The sequence below is a fragment of the Eubalaena glacialis genome, chromosome 17 (assembly GCF_028564815.1).
Source record: "Eubalaena glacialis isolate mEubGla1 chromosome 17, mEubGla1.1.hap2.+ XY, whole genome shotgun sequence".
Classification (NCBI taxonomy): domain Eukaryota; kingdom Metazoa; phylum Chordata; class Mammalia; order Artiodactyla; family Balaenidae; genus Eubalaena; species Eubalaena glacialis.
In genome coordinates, this window is record NC_083732.1 from 15,726,366 (window position 1) to 15,744,640 (window position 18,275).

Here is an 18,275-nt window from a genome sequence, read left to right on the forward strand (position 1 = left end):
TTTTTCTAGATTGCAAAACTGCTCTATACCGCGGCACAATTAGTGCCGCCTGCAGAGATTCCCCGAGCTGGGATGACCCGGGGCCTGTTGTTCAGGCTTCGGGAAAGAAATCAAAGATGCATTTGAAGAAGGAATAAAAACGCGTCCTGACCACTGTGGCTGCTCCCACGTGACACTCCCCTGGCTCTTGTACTGTCCCACCTCTTGTCGCCTTCACATTTAAAGTAACCAGAAAGACTGGCCCCTGTCTGGTGGAAGGTGCCTGACAAGGTAAGGCAGAGAGAGCGGCACCCCATCAAGCACTTGGAGAATTTCAACGGCTGCCCTTTTATCTAGTCCAGAGGTGTGGACTAAAATGCCTCCCCACGAGGCCTGGGAAGACATTCCACCACAGAAAAGTCTCACGGAGGAAGCAGATGCACAGTCGTCAATGTACATATGCAAACAGGTTATTTCAAGAACACCAAGAAAAGTTTAAAGCACAACAGATACATCCCAAAACTTGCTAGGAAACGACACAAAACAATGCGCCAGTTATTTGTCCTGAATAAATGATATCCTTGTTTACTCTGCATGTTATCATTGTAATTAAATGCAAGTAAAGAAAACTGTAAATCAATTTAGTACTCAGAGTCAACTTGCTTTCATGAACTTAGTAGACTCGGCTTCCTTTTTTTTCATAACAGAAGATTTTACACAGTATTTTGAAAACCTGTAACGTTTAATTTGTACCTGGGAACCTAGAAAGTAATTAGGAATTACACAGGCCCTCCAAATCTTGCCGCTCCCTGATGGAAAACATCCACATGCATATTTATCAGTGGAAAAGGGAAGAAGGCCTGTGTAGTTCAAGTCTAAGCTCAGCCACTTAGTACAAGTCAGAGCACGTCATTTCAACTTTTTAAGGCCTTAGTACCTGCCTTCTCGCGTCACGGCCCGTGACAGGAGTAAATGGGATGATGTGTAAAACACACTTTAAAAACCAGAAAGGAGTTTACAAATGTAACTTACTACTAGCATAGCTGTCTTTTTAAAAATCTTTTTTTAATTTTTAAAATTCATTTTTATTTTTAAAAAATATTTATTTATTTATTTAGCTGCGCTGGGTCTTAGTTGCGGCATGCGGGATCTTCGTTGTGGCATGCGGGATCTAGTTCCCTGACCAGGGATCGAACCCGGGCCCCCTGCATTGGGAGCGCGAAGTCTTAACCGCTGGACCACCAGGGAAGTCCCCGTATCTGTCTTTTTTTTAAATTGGAGTATAGTTGCTTTACAATGTTGTGTTAGTTTCTGCTGTACAGCAAAGTGAATCAGCTGTAAGTATACATATATCCCCTCTTTTTTGGATTTCCTTCCCATTTAGGTCACCACAGAGCACTGAGCAGAGTTCCCTGCGCTATGCAGCAGATTCTCATTAGCTATCTATTTTATGCATAGTAGTGTATATATGTCATTTATTAGCTCTCCCTTACTTAGTTCCAAATGCAGAACTTAGAAGCAGAGAGTATCTTTTCTCAATGACTCTGCGACGTTCCTGATTCACCTGCTTAGATCTGAATAACTGTGACCAGCTATAAATAGAGATATAACCCGTCTGGTAGCCTTCGTAACTCAGCACGTGAGGATGTGTTAGTCCTCACTTCATTTCTTTCCTTGCTGCCCTCCCTAGCTCTTGACTGCAGGTCCCCTACCCCATCTGCTGGCTTGGTCTCAGCCCAGTTCCTCAGCCAGTCTTAACTGAGGCAGGCAGCGCCTCAGGTTCTCCAGATAATTACTGCACATGTTCTCCCCATCCCCTCCCCCTGCCCCATCCTCCCAGAATCTTTCTCACCACCAAGTAAACGCACGCGGGGCAGACTCCCACGCCCCGACCCCCGCTTCTGCTAGTCACTCCGTACGGCTGCAGATTTCTTTTCAGTGTCTGCTCACTTGCCCACACGAGTCCAGGGACAGGGCTGGCACCCTCAGCTGCTGCTTCACCTACTCTTCCTCTAATTTAACAGCCCTGCACTGGCGGGGGTCTGTGCGGGCTTCAGGCCTGAGGATCCCGGAGTTTCCTTAATACTGAATCTTAAAACCCACGTAACAGATATTATAAATGTACGCAGTCCTAGTGCATTCTCATTTATTTACTTTTTGTCTGCGGTGTTGCGGCATTCGGGGTGTAGGAACCATGTGCTAACACCCTGCAGACTGAGTAATTCTCAGCCTTTCCTTGGCCTCCTAACCATTCACAGGGCCATCGTGCTCCCATCAGCATCTTCGGTGGCAGCAATGACTCTCAAAGTGGGATGGTGTGCCTGAGAAGACGTCCCCAGAGAAGGTCTATCAGAATCTGCAGATTGAAAGGCCTTCTTTGCACAAGATGCTGCTACATCTTCTTGGAAGGTATCATTTCTCCTCCCCTCCTGCAGTGAGAACCCCAGCCCAGGAAACAGTATACTATCCCCACCAGGAGTTTCACGAAAGGGGTATCCTTGGTGTATCCTCAGTGGCCAGCACCATCCCTACGTCAGAGTAGGTTTTCACTGAATATTTGGTGGCTGACTGACGAGACCAGACCCACTGCTGGCACTGACCCCCAGGAATGCAGGGGCAACTAGAATCGAGGGTGGTGGGGAAAGGAACTGATTTTCCCCCTCAGGCCCACTGGCCCTCCAGGTGCAGGGGTCAGCAATATGGGGAAAGGGTCTCCTGAGGAGAACTGGGCTTAAATGATGAATCATCTTGTCTTGCCTCAGTCATCAACTTTCACGGCATCTCACATTCTTGCAGGCTCCCAGGTCCTTCTAATCCTTCCATTGTTACAACAGGTGGTGTTATTCTTCTTAAAGAAAGGACTGGGACTTCCCTGGTGGCGCAGTGGTTAAGAATCCACCTGCCAATGCAGGGGACACGGGTTCGAGCCCTGGTCTGGGAAGATCCCACATGCCGCGGAGCAACTAAGCCCGTGCGCCACAACTACTGAGGCTGCGCTCTAGAGCCCGCGAGCCACAACTACTGAAGCCTGCACGCCTAGAGCCTGTGCTCTGCAACAAAGACAAGCCACTACAATGAGAAGCCCGCGCACCGCAATGAAGAATGGCCCGGCTCGCTGCAACTACAGGAAGTCCGCACGCAGCAACAAAGACCCAATGCAGCCAAAAATAAATAAAATTTTAAAAAAAGAATGGACTTAATTTAGATTAAGGTGAGGCGGAGTGAGATAGGAGGCAAAAGCTAATCACAAAGGCAGCCCCACACCTATCACTGATCACCGGAAAACATTAGGCTATTTGTCATATGAGGTTCTGATATCACGATAGTAATAAATTATGGTTTTCTGTGGTGTCTATATTAATGCCTCATTTTATGGCAAAATAAATACAAAATAACAATGTTTGTGATAACCCATTTCTGAGTCCTTTCTTAAAAAAAGTTAAAGTATAGTTGATTTACAATATTACATCAGTTTCAGGTGTACAACATAGTGATTCAATATTTTTATAGATTACACTCCACTTAAAGTGATTATAAAATATTGGCCATACTCCTTGAGCTATCCATTACATTCTTGTGTCGTATTTATATTTCCCAAGTCTTTAAAAGACAATCAATATACTTTGTGAGATGTTGGCAGTTTGAGGATCCAATCATCATTCTGAAGACCCCAAAGTTTCCTGAATTCATTAATTAATATTTTGTGGAATTAAGAAGATTCAAACTTGGAAAACTCAATCATGCAGGTTCCTAAACACTGATAAACTTTCAGGTCAGACTGTTCTAAATATTCTAGCGATGTGTTCAGGCACTGAATTTTTGACTTTTATCGGAAAATAAGAATGAGGGACCTCCCTGGTGGCCCAGTGGTTAGGACTCCGCGCTCCCAATGCAGGGGGTGTGGGTTTGACCCCTGGGCGGGTCCGCATGCTGCGTGGCGCGGCCAAAAAAAAAAAAAAGAAAAAGAAAATATGAAGAATGAGATTGTATCTGCATAGCATTTTCTTTCATCTTTAGGAATCTACAGATCAGGTATAATTTAGGGCAAGGGCCTAAAATTTAATGTACGAGATGACTTAGAGGGGATAAAACATGTGTTTGGGCTCTACTGTAAAGCCTGGACAAAAATAATTATCATCCTGAAAAACTGTAATAATAAAACATGTCCTTTTTTCCTCTTTATAACATTCAACTGAAAAATCTTCAAAAGGAGAAAAGCGGCAGCTAACAAGCAGTCACAGAGAATGCGGGGCTCGCACGGGGAAATCGCCCAGTTACACTGTCCACGTGTCTGGATGTCTTGCTATGTGTCTCATGCATGTTTGTGGTGCAGGTGGAGTGAAGGATCCTTGTGGGCTGAGAGCTTACATCCAGCTGCAGGGGCAAAGCACTGACAGCTGAGCCAAATGAGAACTGAGGGCTGAACTGCAAGGAACTAACTTTCAGTTCACAGAAGGGATAAAAAAGGCTGGACATAGCTGAAAATACTTCACATCCATGGTAGTCGAATTGGATTCTGCAGGATTCATGAGCATGTGGCAAAAGCAATGGACGTGTGGCATCCCTCCCCAAGCAAATCTCAGCCTGGCCTTTGAAACCAGTGTTATGGAATAATGGCAAAAAGATTGTCTAAACTGGAATTCTAGGAATCTGACTCAAAATGAAAACAACAAAAATGTTTCCCAAGGTCAATATGAAATTGCGGAACGTGTGCTGGAAAGAAAACTCCAGATGAGACCATTGATTATTTGCAAGAGAACTTTTAAAATGTTCATTTATACAACACTATTCATATATTTACTAAGAGACTGGGAAATGTTCACTACTCACAGAGTAAATAAATAAGAAAACAGGGTGAAGAATTTAGGGCCCTTCACGCCTATCCTCACTAAGTGTTTGTATATATGCATTTTCCTGCTAATTTGTCATCTATTATTCAATTCTGTATTCGATATGTGCTTTGGCTATTTCTCAGTATTAGAATATCAATAATATGAAGTGATAGAAAATACCCAGAAATATGGCTTTACCAATGTAATTGGAATCTAAATTAAACTGGCCATGAATTTATATTATTTGGGTACTTTTCATGAAGTACTACCTCTGTACAATGTTCATTTGGGCTTTGAAATTAAATAGGAGGAAGAGAAAAGAACTCCTTTGAGATATACTGTTATGTTAACCGGACATACATTGGTATTTTGATGGAGCATTTCAAGAATGAGTATGCTATTTTTATGTCCCAGATATAAATAAGCTTAAATCCTTAGATATATTTATACTTCTGTAAGAACAGCATTACTATACTAAAACATACTATTTAATATTTTTAAATTAGGCAGTTTTCTCAGCGGTCACAAATTATATTTACTTTTCTATATTTTGCATCCATTAACCATAAAAATATATTCTGTTACAAAAATATCCTTCAGTAAACTCAACAGTTTACTGAAAGATCATCCCGGAATTTCAAATGATCAAAACCTTATGAAATCTCATTATTACAGATGGAACTCTTAAATCGAAAAAAGAGATGATAAAATTTAATTTTCAGAGCCTACAAAAAGATTTCTCCCCCATGCCCTGACTTCCATTTTTTCCTCCTGCACTTTGACCATTAAAGTTATTCTTTTTAGATAAAGAATATGACCTAAGAGAATAACAATGAAAACAGTAATTCTGTCCTTTTCTTCCTCACTTCCCCAAAGACAAAAATACCATAAAATAGCTCTGATCTTTTAAACAGCCCCGCTTTACAAATGCAAAGCTCTGACTGGAGAGACTGTCCAAGGATGCCCAGTCATCTCTCTCCTAGGGCCCCCTCCCTCCTGGGTGGCTGCTCGAGAGCAGTCCCATCTGGTCCCTTCCCCCATTTGCCTGCGCTCCAGAAATCCAATACCAATTAATTACATTTCCAGTTTCAGAGCAAAGAACAAACCCCATCTCTTCAGGGACCGTGTTAAGATGAGTCATACCACAAACTGGGGGAAAATCATTAATATTATATGTCATATGCTTTTCTTTATAAGTAGTTATTATTTGTGTTTTCTCTCAGAACACAAGGAAAGGCAACTAGGGAAGTGTTTAATCTCTAGGTACTTAAGTGATTTAAAAATACATAGAAAAGTAAAATTTAAGTTTCCTGGTGAGAACAGAAACAAATCAGAAACTGCAATTCTAGCCAAAAATTTATTTATTCTTTAAAAAAGTACACTTAGGGAATTCCCTGGTGGTCCAGTGGTTAGGACTTGGCGCTCTCACTGCCAAGGGCCCGGGGTCTATCGCTGGTCGGGGAAGTAAGATCCCACAGGCTGCAAAGTATGGCCAAAAAAAAAAAGTATACTTAGCTACTTTTAAAGTATAAAGTGTTGTTTTTTTTTTTTTTTTTTAAAGACCTTTACATGTTCTAGAAGAACATCATTTATTGATTTTTGGTAACTTAGTGAATCTTATAATATTAGAAGGTCTTGTCTATTTATTCGGCAGGTGAACTGAGAACATACACTCACAGGGCCTTTCTGCCCTGTGACCAGAAAGAGTCCTGCCTCCTCACAGGGATAGCAGTCATGGCTCAGGGGACAGCCACGTAATTGTTCTAATTTCAGCAGCAGTGGTGGCAACCACCAATGACTTAGAAAACTAAATGCTGTTTAATGTCTGCCCAGTGGAGGGACAGGGTGATATGGCCATGATTAAAGAGGTTTATACTCTTTCTTTTCCTTCTCTTTAAAAAAATCATCTGAAGAGGCCATGGAGAACTTGTGGAAATTAGTTTATCTTTAAAAAGTCAGAATTTGAACAAATATCAATCATTTACTCTGAAAAATACATCAACTGAAAGATTAAAAAAAAAAAAAAAGAAAGATAAGCCACGGGGTATTTACATCTATACATGGAAAAAATTTTAACACTGCCCATGTTTAGACCTCCCTGACGTGTAACAAGTAAGAGTTTAAAAGTTGTTTTGATGTTTGGTCAAGCATGAGGAGAGTTGCTTTTATGGAAGCAGCATTATTTAAAGTATTAGCATCTTTGACTAAAATGGAACCTGAGACTTTATGCGGGTTTTATAATTAATTCCACTGCTCCAAAATGAGTAAAATCACTCACCCAGATACCTATCAATTTTTCAGTAGACTGACGTCAAACACAAGTCTAATCACCTCCACAACAAATTTTAAGACTCTAGTGGGAATACATCCACAATTTCCACCTTTTCCTGCATTTAGGAGCTGGATGATTTCAGGTGAAGTGACTGTCAAACCCAGCAGCACTGGGACCCATGCAGAGCAAAGAAGTCATTGAGACGACGACAGGCAGTTTCTGGCCAAGCACTACAGATAAAATATTACAGGGAAAGTGATGTAGCATCTCAAAGGTTCTGGAAGGTAAAACCAGAGAATTATGCATCTGCACCCAACTAAAATTAGAAAAGCTGCCATCTGGCTCTGTGAAGCCAGCAGCACATTCTTATTCATTAGGAAGCATTCTGCTAACATAAAAACACAAGGCCCTTCCTGTGCTCTCCAAATGTGTTTATCTTTTCAACATTAATGCACTATATATCATCGGGCTGCTGAAATCTCCTGCCGTGCATATTAAAGACGCACAGCTGCACTTTCTTTGGGAGTGGGAGGAACCTCAGCTCCAAGTCGCCTCCCTCTGTTTCTGACACTGAGCTGGCATTACCACATCATGGTTTCCCTTCAGCACCAAGAAATGGCAAAATGAACCAATCTCAAGGCTACCTCCACCCAGCAAAATCCCCACACTCTCTGCTTCGGAGAAAGCAGTGTGCCTCGTTTCGTTTTCATCAATGGTGAGGCATGACTGCTTACACAGAATCAACTACCATGCCACAAGTTTGAAATATGCAGGCCCTACTTTGAAAATTAATGTACTGCATGGATCAAGAGAGAAAACAGTAACCAGAAAAGATTCTGGGTTTAAATGGCTAGAAGATGCTTTTGTCTGTACGAACTATCATTGACTCTGCTATTACCAATGTACCATTTTATTTAGTGCCCCACTTCAATACTACCTATCAATACTGAGTGCATTGATAGGTAAAACAGACAGTGGATAATGTTTCGTAGTAAGCCATGAACGTATGTAACAATTTGTCCAGAATCTCTTTCTTGTACATAATCTAAATATGTCTATGAGGTAGGAGCTTAAATTTAAAGACAGACCATGGAAGGAAAAAAAAAAAAATATCAGATACACAGTAAACCACATCAACAGTGAAAAGAATCTTGTTTAAATCCATGGAAATACGGCTTCGGAAGTACTGCAAGTGAATCAACCGAAAGGCAACAAGCACATGTCATTAAACCTCGGCTGTCAGGATTCATTCATTCTCCAATGTGAGCACAGTGGTCTCTGCTTGCATCTTCTCTAGCAATGACTATGAAGAGATGAGGGCAAAATAAAATATGAGAACTGCTTATTTCAAGTTAAATCTAATTCACTGGGCGCTGCTATCTAAGGTTTTAGGAGTCATCTGAATGAGGAAATGGAGGAATCATAATTTGCTTAGAAGGCTGAAAGGTAAGATTGAGACCACATGAAGGCAGAAAAAAAAATCAATAGGTGAGAAAAATGAGAAGTGAGGTGAAGTTCGAATTCAGCACTCATTCAGAAAATTTAAGGGCAGCCTCTCAAAGGACCAAACTAAAAATGTTTCACTTCTCTCAACTACGTATGTTAACTCAAGCAATGCCAACAAAATTATACCACAGAAGCATGTAAAGTTTTCAATAAATAGGTTAAAATATGGAAATTATATGAAAAGTTGTTTCTAAAATCCTTAAGAAGACTTTGGTCTAAGTCATATAAATATTCTATCTTGCAAATCATTATTCTGTTTATCAGCACAGCAAAACTCATCTCCCAGTAGTCCTCCCTTACGCCCTGGCAATATTTATTACCTCTCTCCCCAAATTTCAAGTATTTTCTGACTGTTCCATCTGCACAAGATACCCTTCCACCATTCTCTTTGAAGACCCTACCACTGTTCCAGAAGCTCACAACAATCAAGCTAAACCCCTTCCTCTGTTTCTGCGATGCCTGGTGCCTATCTCCCCCTGACCCTGGTGCTGTGAGATGACTGATCTGTTTCCACATCTGTCCCATTCACAGCGTTGCTGCCTTTGGCTACAGGAGAAGTCATTTTACGCACTGGCTGGCACACAGTGGGTGCTCAATCATGTCTGTGTTAACACTGAACAGTTTTATAGCTGGAGCTGAAATTCAGGATATGCACAATCTATAAAACCCACAAATGCCTCTTTAGAGGGATCTATCTGGAAGAGCTTCAGTGCACACTTAACTTAATGGAGGTCTAGTCTAAGACTCTGATTTTTGTAGTCAAAGTATGAAGTAGAAAAGGGATGAGAAAGAAGGTCAGACTGTAAGTGCTAAGGACATCAGGACAATTCCCGTGGTGGTCAGGCCAATGGGGGCAGCATTAGGTGGGGAGAAAAGTCACTGATGCTCCTTCTACACCTGAGAGATGAAGAAAAACAAAAAGAGAGCAACTTTATTCATCCAGATTATCATCTAGGAAAGTTTCAACCTGCTCCATAAAAAAAGGGTAGATTGGGCATCATAGGAGTTTTTAATCAGACTCTGGGATTTTCCCAGCCATTCTTAGCTCTTAAGAAACTATAAACCCAATCCAGGTAGATGTCTAAGAATCACCCATTTACCCGGGGATCCAGGACAGAAGAGTGCTTTCATCAGATTTCTTCTTTTTTTTAAAATTTATTATTTTTTTTGGTTGCATTGGGTCTTCATTGCTGTGCGTGGGCTTTCTCTAGTTGCGGTGAGCAGGGGCTACTCTTCGTCGCGGTGTGCGGGCTTCTCATTGCGGTGGCTTCTCTTGTTGCAGAGCACGGGCTCTAGGTGCGCGGGCTTCGGTAGTTGTGGCATGCGGTCTCAGTAGCTGTGGCTCGCAGGCTCTAGAGCGCAGGCTCAGTAGTTGTGGCGCACGGGCTTAGATGCTCCGCGGCATGTGGGATCTTCCCGGACCAGGGCTCGAACCCGTGTCCCCTGCATTGGCAGGCGGATTCTTAACCACTGTGCCACCAGGGAAGTCCCTAAATACATCTTTAAAGTGAACCTTTAAATACTGTATGGCATGAAATCTCTCCAATTTAAGCAGGAGTGGCACTGAGTCATCAATCAGCTTTCCACAACTATTTACGGCAGCAGGCAATTAAAAAGAAGACGAGGCTCAGCTTCACGCGGAAACTGACATGCTTCACCAGGCAGCAGGCGTGCAGTGAGGGTCTTAGAAACTTCAGAACCTGCATGTTTGAAAGCCCAGCAAAAGTGTGGACAAGAGGTGACCACAATTTGCATGATGAGGTCAAAGTGAAATGAACAAAGGCTGACATTTACAAAGACCCCTAAATTTGATATCCTGACTACCCTTTCTACAACGGAATCCTCTCCTTTCTTTGTGTATGGTCCTGTAATTCTCCAGTAAAATTTGTAAGCCAAGAGAAAAAAATTTCGTGGTACCACTGGTAATTTAGTAATTCTCTTGGATTTTATATGTTATGTACTCTCAAATACAAAGATTATTTAAAGCAGTCAAATCCACTTGCAAGAAATTTTTAAAAGCCATCTTATTTAAAGTCTTACAGGGATGGCAGTCCAGTGGTTAGGACTCAGCGCTTTTGCTGCTGTGGGCCTGGGTTCAATCCCTGGTCGGGGGCTAAGATCCCAAAAGCCGCATGCAGCGTGCCCCGCCCCCCAGAAGAAGGAAAGTCTGAAAATTTTGTTCTCTAATGCAAGTTATGGAAAAGTTTGAGCCACAACTGAAAGATATACACACAGTGAGTGCCATGGCTATCGCATGGATTAAGAAAAAAACATCCTCAGGAGGTTAATTATGATCATCCATACAGGCCATGGCATATATCAAAATTAACTATCTAATTATAAATATGAAGAAGACATAATAGTAATTAAGTTACTCCCTATCAAATTAACTGGCTTAAATTAGCTTAAAATTACAATTTTGTTTTACATATATTAGCCGTAAGAGATAAGTTTCCCCACCATTCTACAACCCCTCAAATGATGAAATAAAATCAAGATGTATTCTTCCTATTTTCAGTTTTAATTATCCTGCTTAAGCTTTCAAATGCTAGATGATTTCATATTATGCTGTCACCAAGACTTCAGTAAAGTTCTACCCAATGGCATTTTGTAACAGGGTTAGTGTGAACACAGATGAACAGTTTGAATTCCAGCAATCTGTGTTTGGAAATCCTGCCTGCCGGTTGATGGCGTATAGTGAGGCAGACACATGACAACTGGGCAGGTCCAGTATTGAGAGCAGAGAGCAGAGGTAGCCTTTCTTCTGTAGACTGAAAGCCTGGATTGGAAGAGGATGCTGTACTCATGCCATATGTAATTCACCTGCCTCTGAATTGGCAGGGGCAGTATACTGTCTTGGATTCGCATTTTCAGAAAGTTTTTTAATGGCATCAACAGACAGTGGGTTTCCCAGAGACTAGAATGGTGGCAGTTGTTAGGTCTGTACTGCCAAGGAAAATATTTGGCTGCATGTGGGTTTTCCTGAGAGCAAGTTAGTACATGACCTCAATCTTTTCCAAGCTTATCATAATGCTGTGAGGCTGTGCTGATTCAGCAAAGCAATCCATAATCGCTTGCAAAATGCCCCTGCCTCCCAGGGATGTTATGAGGCTTAATAAGATAATGTATGTGAAGAACTCTGAGCGCCACAGAAGAAAGGCGCTAAGTAGTATTATTACTCTGCATTTATAATTACAAGCAGTCTTACAAAGACAAGAATCCAATAAACCTGTTTATAAATTACAAATAAAAAAAGACATTAAATAATGTAATATAAATAACTGTATAACAAAGAAAAATGTGAAATCATGCATGTTTAAAAAACGGAAAGGACAGACTTCATCAGGCTAAGTCAAGTGAAAAGAAATAGAAATAGACAAGTTTCTACTGAAGGAAAATTACACCCCTTTGTGATAAAACAGAACTGAATCAGAAACTTACAAGAGGGTATTTTATTGAAGTTATCTTGAGACATTGCTCGTTAATGAATTAAATTTAGTATCATTTCTATGGTTTTTCTACCAATAAATTTAAATTTTAAAAAAATCAATGTCAGTATTAACAGTAATAAAAATTCTTCAGTTATCTATGGTAACACTGAAAACATAAATTTTCACTCTCATTGGGGTAAAATATGAGTACCAAATGTAAATTTCTTTCCTTTTTAAATATTAAAATAATGCTGCCTTTTTTTTTTTTCTTTTTTTTTTTTGGCCAATAGCGTTTGTCTCTTAGAAGGGAAACACCAGTTTTCCGTCTCTCTGGACCAGCCCAAGCAGGGCAACATGACACATGAAAATCTACTTCAACTGGGGTATTTTCAAAAGAGCAGGCCAGGCATTGCTGGGTTCTTGGGTGCCACTACCTTTACTGGACAGGATTGAGGCCTCCTTGGTCCTTGGTCCCAGGTGTCATTTCCTCCAGGAAATCTTCCTGGAATCTCAGGGGAGCCAAATTTTTACCCTCTGTTCCTCCAAAACACAACCATAATATATATCACTTACTACACCATATGGAAATCATCTGATTTGATCTGGAGCTCCTCAGAATTCCCTCGAGACTGTGGAGTCCTTGAGCCAGGGGCTGTATTTTTCATTTCTGCATCCCTGTCATCTTTGCTTGGCCCATGCTGACCCATGCAGACACTCAATAAGAGTTTAGCTGATCCATACTCTGGAGAAAACAGTGGAAGAGCCCTCAAGTGTTCTGGGCAGGTTATACGGGATCAACTCCAAGCACACAGATGGTATAAGGGATTTTACTTTCTAATTTTTATTTGTAATTTTGTTTTCAAGAAGGTAGTATTTCATGTGTTTAAGGGAAACATAAACACGATATCAGATGGTAAGGATGCAAAGATAAAAAAGATAAGCCTTGCCCTCCTGTGTGTGTTTGAGGCACACTGCCATGGTGAAGCCGAGTGCTGAAATGGGGTGAGCAGATTGTTTCTTTAAAGTGTTGTGGATTTATGCAATAAAAGAAAAATGAAATTTATAAATTTGTAAGTATTAGGAGGTTTTTAATTTACTTAGCTGGAAGACTCAGCTTATTTGGAGAGTAACGTTTAGGATACAGCATTGATCCAGATGCTGAATGAAGAGAGACTCTAATTATCTAAGATTTCACTAAGAATGCTTTCATCACAGACTGAACATGGCAAGAGCTGATTACTTAACTCAAAATAAACTTCCATCAACACACCAGGAACAATGCATACACCTCAGGATGCTAACAGGGCCAAATTAGTTCTCTGAAGTGTAGCAGCTCAAAAGAATTTTGGAAAATAAAAATGTGGAGGTTAACGATCTTTTATATTATCCTCTCAGGATAAATCCAACTGCCAAGGAAATTAGACTTACAGGTCTCAAAAATTCAGGCTGAGAGCATACTCTACAGGAATAAAAATAAGTTGTCCAATTTTCCAAGTAAACCTGCTGGGTGAACTTAAAAGAGAAAACCCTACAATCACTTAACCACAAAAGTATCTCTCTGTAAGATGGGTTATGTATCTGTCCTTTCTAAGAAAAGCACGAGTCACTGAGTTAAGGAGTGGAGCTAAAATACACGAGTGTCTAGATCTCTCCTCTTCCTTATCCTAATGTGCAAACCGGGAACTCAATTTTAAAACCTCAATTCCCAAAGGGGAGGATTAAGTCTAGGACATGGAAAGAACCTAAGGGGCTCCTCAGATTAGTATACAGAAGAGAAGCAATACTAAGGGAGTTATCATAATCAACTATACCTCTGTAAATATTATAGTACTGTGACTCTGAACAAGAATATCTAATATCAGGTCTTTACAGATCCTGACGTTGGATCCATAATCTTTCAGGTTCATGATGACCACCTCCCCCTATCCCTACACACTGAGGGTCAATTTGGAACAAATAAACTGTTCATAATTTGTATTTTTTTAAATACGAAAATAGCGTCATTGTGTCCTGTAGGCAACGGATGGGCAGTCAGTGTATTCTTAGAATTCTGAGTAACTACTGTATTGAGAAGGTGGTTATTGAGGGTAAATCTGCTACTGCTTTGAAGCCACTAAGTAGGGACCAAAATCTCAGCTGTCCACCTGGTCAGCCAGGTAATGTCAGTCGACTTCAGTACTCACCTCTCCAACTGCACAGGTGGCCTGACCCCCATTTCTCAGCACCCCACTTAGAATATTTCCTCTGAAATACTGAGGAGCCATACTTCAGTTCTTCATGTAACTTAAGATCCACTATTTATCTATGTGGTCTTTGTCTCTTCCAATAGAAATTAAGAAAAGGGAAAGAAGAGAGAGAGAGAGAAGGAGAGAAAGACAAACAGATACAAGCGGGATGGTATGGAAGTTCGGGGGACCCACAAGTACCTCCTGTGGGATCAAAAGAGATAAATTTAGGGTTTTCTGAAGACTGAAGCGGAAATTGGGAAGATAGACAAAGCCTGAAATAGAGCTTCATTTATATTTCAAAGAACATCTGGAGCACAATTTATTATGAGTTTTAAAGACCTCCTTGAAAGTTTGTGACTCTTCCTTTGTTACCTTCACTTTATCTGTTTCACTAGCTAAATAATTCTAGAATTGAACATTTGCTTGAAAGACAAGAAATGCACATAGAAACCTGAATTTTGTGCTGCAGTAGATCAGGGGAAGAGAAAAAAAAAATCCCAGTAGAAATAAAGAGAGTGGTTAATTTAAAGAAAGACAGTGGAATGGGAGGCAGGTAAAGAGAAGGAAAGATAACCCTGGCCCAGAGTCTCTGCTTTACTCTGCCAGCTCGAGTGCCTAGCTTTCAGACTCTCACACACCCAGGCCTGACCCTCCCCATCACCATGGGCCTGCCCTTCTGGAAGTCTGCTCCTCTCATAAGCATCTTGGCAGGTGGAGGCCTGGAGGGGGAAGGGTCCAGGAGAGCCTCCCAGGGCAGAAAGGAAGGAAGAGGCAACCATGCTCCAGGTCTCTGGAAATCCAGGATCCTCCCAGGAAATACATGCATGTGTTGACTGATTAGCCTCTACAGTACCCTTCACCCTGTAATAAATATCGCATCAGTGGTTCCCACCTTTTGGGGTAAGAGAGTTCTTTTTTAATATCAATAATGTCCATGGAGCCTCACAGGACAGTTATCTATGCTTGAAATGACATATAACAGAAAGGAAAGGTTACAATAAATTTAGTAATGCTTCTAAAAAAATCTGTACCCTATTTATCACTACACCATCACTATAAATTTAAAACACAGCTGTATATACCTCGTATATTAAGAACTATTCTAGTTAGAAGCATTATTGGTTACAATAGGCTTTATGGAACTCGTCCAGGAATCTCATCACCAAAACTGTATTGTTTTGATGGAAAATATCCTCCATTCCAAACAATTAACTTACAAATAAATCTTAGGGGAAAAAAATGGTTTTTAAAGTTGAAAGTTCTGTGTTTCTTTCTTAAGAAACCATGGCAAGTAGGGGAAAAAAAAAAAAAGACTCACTAATTCAATCACAAGAGACATACATCCATATAATCAAAAAGACAAAAATAATTTCTTTCACTTCTGACGATTTTAGTTCTCTTTAACAATATTCCAAATAAAATGTACTATATGTTATTTTTTTTCTAGTCTGACATAAAGGATCTACAAATTGAAGATAGCCTATCAAAAGAAAAAAAAGGTCTTAAGAAGGTGAATTTAATTTTGGGGTGGTAAAGAAAACTCATGTCAATTCCAATAGGGCTTGCTTTTTTGTTCTTCCTTTCCTTTTCCTCCCTCTATCACATATAACACTTTGAATCTTACAGAATGGTGGTATGCATATACCTGTCTAATGTAGATAGTCTTAAATAAGAAATCACCGGTCTACTGAGAAGTACTTCGGGTCTCAAGAAATAGAAGCTACACACTCCACCAAACGACTCGGGGATTCTGCAATGCCCCCCATCTGGCTCTAATGGGAGTGAAAGGTACCTCAGTCATGAATGTAGGGGAAGAAGCACCTCGCCAAATATCAACATCATGCATTTCACTTTTCTTCCACAAGACAAAATGTCTTATTTCCAAAACTGACAGGCCCAAAAGGAGTCTAAATCTATTACAGGTGATCAAGGTTCTAACACTGTAAGAGCAGAATCCAAGTCCATTTTAATGAACAATTTTTCTCTCCTGGGTACAATCTTCTATGTGATCATGTTTGAAAAGGGGCTTTCTTTTGTTCAAATTGACAGAAATGAGAAACGTAAGGCTACAAACAGCTATGGATATCTAAAATATTAAGTCTAAATATCTGAAATCTAATAAAATCTAATAAAATCCATTTTCCAGGGGAAAGTTTGCATTGCACGTTCTTCCTTTTCAGAACCCAAGTTAAAACACACTCTATGCAGTCCTGTAATACAGCTGAGTTAGTTCCCTTGTGTGAAACAGCCCTCAGATCCCATTCCTTCACTTTACTTCTGGTCACCAATGCAATGAGTATTGGGGCGGGGGTCACAATGACTGTCAGTAAAATCTGTTTTGCTCCCAATATACTCCCTGAAACGGGAGTGGACACCTTAATAGGCCAGAAGTGCTGCTTCTCTAGAGGTTACACTGCACAAATAAGATGGACAGAGAAAACGATGAACCTTCACTCTGACACAACAATTCCTCATCTGCTCACATCAGGGTACAAAATGGATGTTCTGAAACAAGCTTGGTATCCAATTTTCTGGCTAAATACCAAGAAGTCGTTTTTGGTCTAGACAGCAACTTTCTATTTTCTTGGGATCTTTTATCATTTTTTTTTTCCTGACAGGAAAAGCAGAGCTGCCTTGAATGCGTACATCATCTTCTGAAATAGGGATCTACAAAAAATATTCTTCCCAGGAACTAAGCCCCGATGTCTCAGGATATCATAAATTCAACGGATAACATGCTTACCCAATTCCCTCATCACAACTTCTTCCAAATGGCAGAAGAAAGCAAGAGTAAACAGTGGGGCAGCAACATGTTTATTCTATTTTTCAACTCCACTGGGAGACAATGGCTTTGGAGCTCAGTTGAAATCTGGATTTCAATTCTAGTCTCAACTCTTGCACTTAAACCCTAGGTTCCCCTTCTGTAAAATGGAATTAATAACTAAACCTACCCTACAGGGTGTTGTGTGGATGAACTGGGATGATCGTATATGTAAACAGTAGTTCCCAGCACAGCACCCCACATGTGTGAGCCCTCATTTTCACTGTGGATGCTGACTCTTTTGCTTTTGACTTCATATATATTATAAACTTTGCTGGCATACAGGGATAGATCTGTTTTGTAGGACCAGAAGCTGATACAATTAGAGAGAAGGGATTCTCTTTAAGAATACAAAATTAAGTATAATTCTCATTCTTCTTTATAGACAAGGAGAAAAGAAACAGTAGATACTAGAGCTTTGAAGAAGATTCAGATTTCTTCTTCTGAGATCTCTCTAGACAAATTATCTGAAATGCCTATAAAGAAGTGCTTCCTGACCCAAATGCAGTTTCCCCATCGAGAACATGACTTCACAGAGGTCAGTGCAGGAAGAGGCTCTGAGTCTTAAGCTTCATTAGCTTAGTGGTAATTCTGCCTCTGAAAGTATACAATGTAAATTCACAACATATTTCCTATGTATTTTATGTTGCTCATCTGCCTCTTGGAAAAATGTGAATGCTCTGAATACAGAGCAACAGTATTCAGAAGATTTTCATGTCTATGAGAAATTCTTTTCTCTGGTCAACACCACCTTAGCATCTTTTTCTTTTCTTTTTTTTTTTTTTGGGCTGTGCTGCGCAGCTTGTGGGATCTTAGTTCCCCAACCAGGGATTGAACCCGTGCCCCCTGCAACGGAAGTGCAGAGTCCTAACCACTGGACCTCCAAGGAATTCCCAGCATCTTTTTCTTTTCATCCTTTGATGCTGAGATAACTAGAAAAAGACAATATTGAAGATATTTATCAGGAATCAAAGAAGCCTGGTTAGAAATGCATAGTGTTTAGAACACACAGGAGCCTGGATGAGAGGCACTTATAACCTAGAAGGGCTGTTTGTTGTTATAGTTTCTCAATCTACAATGCTTCATAGCCCTTGACTGCAGTCTCCATAAGATTTAAGATATTTAATGAAATCACACCTAATCTGCAATCATCAAAATCTCTTCTGAGAATAATACGTGTTAAAACTACCCCTAATGACACAGCAG

At 40.5% G+C, this 18,275-nt stretch overlaps 1 protein-coding gene across 3 annotated transcripts in view; it reads right to left on the reverse strand.

The window, feature by feature from the left end:
• Window positions 1-18,275, reverse strand: part of NCOA2 (nuclear receptor coactivator 2) — a 266,794-nt gene that overhangs the window by 57,600 nt on the left and 190,919 nt on the right. The window lies entirely within an intron of this gene.